The 7,324-nt window shown below is 39.8% G+C and overlaps 1 pseudogene; it reads left to right on the forward strand.

The window, feature by feature from the left end:
- LOC111949325 (VPS10 domain-containing receptor SorCS3-like) overlaps positions 1 to 6,951 on the forward strand; it is a 478,568-nt pseudogene extending 471,617 nt beyond the window's left edge.
- The last annotated feature ends 373 nt before the right edge of the window (positions 6,952 to 7,324 follow it).

Consider the following 7,324-nt stretch of genomic DNA (forward strand, 5'->3'; position numbering starts at 1 on the left):
GTGTGTTGTATCCTTGCAGTTCTATGGGGGCCACAGGGGTTCAGTTTCGGGCGGACTCTCTTCTCTGTCTACATCATGATGTCCTCTTGGCTGCTGTATTCTTCTGATCCACTCTTATGCAGACGACACCATTGTATGTTTGGCCCTTTTGTTGACATTGTGTTAACTAAACTCCAGACGCTTATGCCATAAACTCTCTTCCTGTTGCCTCCAACTGTCTTAAATGCAAGTGAAACATAAATGCCATGCTCTTCAACCGATCGCTGCCGCACGCGCCCATCCCGCATCACTATCTGGACGGTTCTGACTATGAATATGTGGCAACTACATACCTCAGGTGTCTGGAAAGACTGTAAATCTCCTTCCAGACTACATTAAGCATCTCCAATCCAAATAATCTAGATAGCTTTCCTATTTCGCAACAATGCAGCTCTTCACTCATGCTGCCAAACATCCTCGTAAAACTGATTATCCTACGATCCTCTTTCGGCGAGCATTTACAAAATAGCCTCCACTCTAACTCAACAAAAATTAGGATCAGTCTATCACAGTGCCATCCTTTTGTCACCAAAGCCCCATATCTACCCACATGCACTGTCACGTTATTGTTGCAGGCCCTCGCTTCACATTATCGCCAAACCCACTGGCTCCAGGTCATCTATAAGTCTCTGCTAGTAAAGCCCGCTTATTCCAGTCATGGTCCCATAGCAGCCCCACCTGTAACACGATCCAGCAGTATATTTCACTATCTACCCAAGCAATTCCTCTCTTTGGCTGCTTTCCTTCCAGTTCTCTGTGCCAATGCTGGAACATCTGCGAAAATCACTGCGCTGGATATCATATCTCCCTCACTAGCTTTTAGCCCATACCTGTTCAGAGCAGCTCACAGATCACGCACCTGTACATAGCCATCTGATAATAGCCATCCAACTACCTCATCCCAAACTGTATTTTATTTATTCTATCTTGTCCTTTGACACCCAATATCTCTACTTGCACATTCATCTTCTGACATCAATCACTCCAGTATTTTTGGTAGTATTGGAATTACTTCGTACCATAGCCTTTTTATTGCTTCTCCTATCTTCCTCATTTAACACCGCTATATAGACTTTTTCTACGTGTATTATTGACTGTAGTTTGTTTTTCCATGTGTTAACTCTTGTTGTTATGTGTCGACCTGCTTGCTTTATTTTTGGCAGGTCGCATTATAAATGGAACTTGTTCTCCAAACTAAGCCTACCATGTTAATAAAGTGAATAAAAATACACAATCTTTCTCTCCTCTACCTCTGTCTTACCCCTGTCTCGAGGGTATAGTTTTTTTAACCTCTGTTAAAAATCTTCTGTTACCGGCTTGTTAGGCGCACTCTGTGTGGATTCCAGAAATGTAGGCTAATAATGTCCGTAAATAATGATCCTAAGCTATATATGTCCTCTGCACACTGAGAAAGATTGAGTAAAAGCCGCGATATTTTTATACTTCTCTGGCTAACACATCTCATCTCCTAATCAATAATATGTAATAATCCACAGTCACTTGGGGTCTCACCATTGATCAAAATACCATTGAGATGAAACTTTCTAGGAATTGAAATAGTAATCTGACGATGGTAGTTCCTGTTGCAGTCTACCCATGTTTGTTTTTTTTCCGCCGATACAAACATAATGAAGATGAGACAAGGATCTGAGTTTTCTTTGTTTATAGTACTGTTGATAAGGGTGTGCGTTGCCTAACATGTTAGTGAATATCCTTCCTTACATCAATCTAATAAATATTTGGTCTGCGAACCGTTTAATGTGACCCGAATGCATGTATGTCAAACACTAGGCTCCACACATGCTCAACAATAGTTAGCTTAGCTCTCTTAGACTCAGTAACAAATAACAAACTATATATTCAACACATCATAGTGTCCATTACCAATCTATATGCAATAATCGGAATGCAAAATTTGTACAAAGAAACTTGAAACATGTGAATAAACTGTAAATACATGATCTCCATCGCTGCATATCATACATAATACATACAATAATACATCATACTCAAACATACATACTACCATACATATACTACATACATCACATCAAATGATGGCGCGCAGAGGGTAATAGTTTTTTTCGTCTTTATTGCGCAACTCACCAATCATGGTTTTTGTTTGTTTTTTATGTGGTTCGTTAACTTGTTTGTGTACTATAATGTCTGCTGCTAACACCTATGATCGAAAATAGCTTCGGGACATAAAGAATGGGATATATTCCATCTCAAGATATGGCATGAGCCAGTTCTTTCTTCAATGGTCGGATGAGAGAGGTTACTGCAGAACCTCTCCCGACAGGCCCGATCCCGTGTTTCGTCTGGCACATCTCGATTTCCCGACTTGAGAAACTCAGGCTGTCATGAGGTGTGCGTCGTTCGCGACGAGTGGCCTAATCTGCCTTGCTTTGTTGTGCTGATGTGTGTGTGAGTACGTTCAATTCGCTGGAAAATCTTGACACTGGATGCAGGTGTGTGTCTCTGTGGCCGACCGAAACATAGAAATACTCTCGTAGATATTATGGTTCCCGACGTCGTGCCTGTTGGGGAGCAACGACATGTTGAGGATCATACAGCTGCGGCGCGTTTATACCGGTCTATCGTGAGACAGATCTTCAGCCCTCTGTAAGACACGGTGGCGGGGACCTGATTATGGATTTATGTAACTCAGCTCGTGCCGGTGGGTCGTGTTGTGAGGTCTAAGGTTTTTGCTTAGCCTGAGGTAGCAGATTATCATAGATAGAGGTTGAGAGGGCGCGAGAGCGGGGCGTGAGCCTAGGTGTGTGTGTGTTGCTGCATCTTATCATAGCTGTCTGGTGGAGTGCGTGGTGCGGAGGTGTGCGTGTAGCGTTTGCAAATCCATAAGACCTCCTGACGCTAGACTCAATTGGCTACCCGACCTATTGGTACCCCCCTTTGCTTGTTGCTTACTCTCTGTATACTTCTCAGACATTAGTCACATGTCATAACCCTACTCGATGTACATATACTACTACTAACATCTGTGCCTTACCGCCTCTGAACGTTGACTCTGTATCCTTGGTTATGACATGATTGCAGCCCATACGCTATTTGTATTTTTCTGTTGCTCCTTTAAATATGTATTACTTATTTTTCTTCATTTAAAACTCGAGAGCTTGTTTGGTTAAGGGACTTGTACAGTAAGCCATTTCACTGTATGGTCTACTGTTTAATTCGTGTTCTGACAAATACAATTTGATTTTATATACAGTCGAAGAGTTTACATTACACTTAGTGGGGAGTCATTAAAACTTGTTTTAAACCACTCTGCAAATGTCTTGTTACAGACACTATAGTTTTGGCAAGTCGGTTAGGACATCTACTTTGTGCTTGCACAATATTTTTCCAACAATTGTTTACAGACGATTATTTCACGTTATTTATATAATGCTCATATCACATTCCGTGGGTTCAGAAGTTATAGCTAAATTGACTGTGCTTTAAACAGCTTTGGGAAAATTCACTGAAGATGATGTCATGGCTTTAGAAGTTTTGATAGGCTAATTGACATAATTGAAGTCAATGGAGCCGGCTGTACCTGTGGATGGCTATTTAGGCCTACTTCACACCCAGCTTCCTTCTTAGAACTATCGCTCAATGGACCCAAGTCAGATATAGATATCTGCAAGCATCAGAAAAAATGTAATAGACCTCAATGTCTTGGTTCATCCATTCGGGAGCAATTTCACATACTGGTGAAGTACCGAGTCATCTCTACAACAATGAGTACTCGCAAGTATAAACACCATGGGACCTACGCGTACGCCGTTATACCGCTCAGGAAGGAGCTCATTCTGTCTACCTAGAGCATGAACACTACTTTGCGTCGTTCTGCTACAACGTGCAATCATCCCAGAACAACAGCAAAGGATCTTTGTAGAGATGCTGGCAGGCAACGACAAAAGATATCTCATACTCACAGAAAAGAAGATTCTATATCAAATTAACCTGAAAAGCACCGCTCAGCAAGGAGAGTAAGCCACTGCTCCAACACCGCACACAAAAAGCAGACTACTGCTTGCAATGCACATGGGGCAATTATCGTATCTTTTGGAGATTCCTCTGGTCTGATGAAACAAAAAAGAACCTTGTTTGTCATTGACATTTTATGTCTTGTGGATGGACTTCAGCGAGGAAATGACACCAAGCCGAGGTCTTACGCCCAGTGAAAGAACCAACCGTGAGCCGGGTGGCGAGCATCATTTGTGTGGGTGATTTGCTGCCGGAGGGACTGGTTGCATTCACAAAATAGATGGCTCATGAGGTAAGAAATCTGTGTTCATATTTTTAAGCCAACGTCTCAAGAACATCAGTCAGGAAGTTAAATCTTGGTCGCAAATGGGTCTTCCAATGACAATGACCCCAAGCATACTTCCAAGTATGTGGCAAAATAGCTTAAGGACAAAAGCAAGGTATTAGGTGGCCATCACAAACCCTGACCTCATTCCTAGAGAACATTTGTGGGCAGAACTGAAAAAGCGTGTGTGAGCAAGGAAGAACCACTCAGTTACACCAGTCTGTCAGTAAGAAGGGCCAAAATTCACCCAACACTATTGTGGGAAGCTTGTGGAAGGCTACCCAACGTTTGACCAGTAAGTTAAACAATTTAAAGGCAACACTACCAAATACTAATTGAGTGTATGTAAACTTCTGACCCACTGGGAACGTGATGAAAGAAATAAAAGCTGAAATAAATCATTCTCTCTACTATTATTCTGACATTTCACATTCTTAAAATAAAGTGTTGATCCTAACTGACCTAAAACAGGGAATTGTTACTGGGATTAAATGTCAGGAATTGTGAAAAAACTGAGTTTAAATGTATTTGGKTAAGGTGTCTGTAAGCTTCCGACTTCAACCTTTACATATGTACATACATACATACCGTATGCTACAGTAGAAACAACAACGACACTGAAAATAAGGCACCTACTTTGATAGGAACGCACACATGTCCAAAGTTATTATTTGTAAGGAAAACAATGCAATAATGTGTGCTACAGGCAGAACATTTTCCAGTTCGTGGAAAACTGTCTGCATACTTGATATGCAAAAAGAATGGGGAAGGGCTCTCCTCGAAAAGGGAAGTTTTGTCCGGCTCAGTAAAGCCTCAAACATAAATTGTGCACAACACTGAAATTGGCTGCTTCTATGTGAATTAATCAGGAGGKGGAACACACCTCAATTCAAACTGTTGATAGAAAATACAACTTGTTAGAAAATAAGTTGAAATTGACAAGTTGAAACATAGGCTATAGATAATTAGCAGGCAGCGAGTGTTAACTGTCCTATTGCATAATAATCACATTTTGGAACAGTGAGTGCATTKTGACATCAGGTGCGTAAAACAACTCATTAGAGATATTTGGAACTCATATGTGAAAAGGTTAATAATAATTATAAGAATATGTTATCTTGGTAGGTCCGGCATCAATCAATGATGAACTAATGACGTTCCTTTGAAGTAACTTTRAAAATGTCCTTCATACTGAAGATGTAGTGAACAGATTTAGAGTGATTTGGATGCATGAGGAACATATGTGAATTGGTGATGTTATGTTAAGAAAACTAGCACTCAATTGCTTAATATGCTGTTGCCATACTTTGGCTGTTAGTAGCTGAATTATTAAAATCATTTTTATCTGAATGTCAGTGGAAAACGCATCAATTATGGATATGGAATTTCCCTCATTAATCTAAAGAGGAAACAGATGTATTGAAATGTCACACACGACAAAGCAAAATAATTAAAAAACAAAATTAATTGTAATTTGAAAGAAATTGAAGTACGGGTGGATGAAACACATTTCTAATCTTAAATATAAATGGGGAAAGATTTTAGAGATGATGCTATATACACATTACAGTCTGTTACCGCTACTAGACATTGATGTCATATGGGGATTTAATGATGGATAGATTAAGATTATCTAGATAAAATATGTCCAGGGGTTAATACCATCTCTGAACAAAAAGTGTAATATACATCTTGAGAAGTGCTGCAACGGGACGGACCATCATTGAATAGTCATTCCTATTGTAACATAGCTATTGTCTGTCTACATTAACATCTGCAGAAAATACCCTGGATGAACATATACGATGAGGTGAATCAGGAGAAAGAGCATGATGATTCGTTTATGTTAGCCAGAGCACGCCTAAGACCCACCTCAGTGAGTTCTCTACGGCCAAAGAAGTCATGGAGAAGGAGATGGGTACGAGGGTTATGAAGATACAACTTAGTCTGATTAATCGTTGTTTATTGTGTTATTAGAAGTTGCTGATTTGGCGACTTTCGACTTCGTCGTTGAGAAGATCCACCAGTTAAACATACATCATCCAAACTATTGTACTGGACTACAACAAATATGGTTCATTTCTCCATGTATAACAATGTTGACTTTTGACCTGCAGTGTATAAAGTCGTCATTGTTTCTTTACATGGAATTAACTGGTGGGAAAAAGGAGGAGTAGTGTATCTTCAGACAAAACAATGAACAAACAAACCAATGGGTCACCCACTAATGTCCACACTGAACAACAGCTTAAGAGCTTTTGATAAGACATTGTATGAAACCCCAGTAATTAACAGGCAGTATCAGTGTCAAAGTAGTTATTTGTTTCACAGACACCAAAGCCTCTAATACCAGTGGACTAACACACGTTGTTTCTATGTTGAATTCTTTCTCTCTACCCCAGGGCGAATTGGAAATGCCTGCGAGAGCACAAGGGAGATTCTAACTGTACTAGCGTGTAAAGCCGAGGAAGGAATGCAACAAATGTGTACAGACAAAGTATTGCAATTTGAGGGTTCTCCTTTTTTTTGGTTTCTTTTGTAATTCTCAAACACAAACCCAATTTATTCGTTTCTAAGTACCTGATTTATACTGATATGCATGGGTGTCTTGTTTGATGCATCTATGTGGCAAATCTGAAATATACTCAATTAGACAAGTTTTAATAACAGAAATGAGCTACTTAGGCCTACTGTCACACAATTGATCGCGTATGTGACTTTTATGAGATTATGTCCATTTTTTTTTTTTTTTACTTTTCATGAGGTCTATGGCCATTATGTTCACATGTAGGTCTCCTTTCTAACAGGGAATATTATTGAAAATGTACCATATTATCTTTAGAATCTTTTTTTGCTCTGTATACAATATAATGTAATATTTACTTTCCACACGCTTGTAGTAAAAGTACCAATGCCGAACACAGGAGATCTAGTCCTGGCCTGTTATCGTTTTATAAAGCGTATTAA

The sequence above is a fragment of the Salvelinus sp. IW2-2015 genome, linkage group LG1 (genome assembly GCF_002910315.2).
Source record: "Salvelinus sp. IW2-2015 linkage group LG1, ASM291031v2, whole genome shotgun sequence".
Classification (NCBI taxonomy): domain Eukaryota; kingdom Metazoa; phylum Chordata; class Actinopteri; order Salmoniformes; family Salmonidae; genus Salvelinus; species Salvelinus sp. IW2-2015.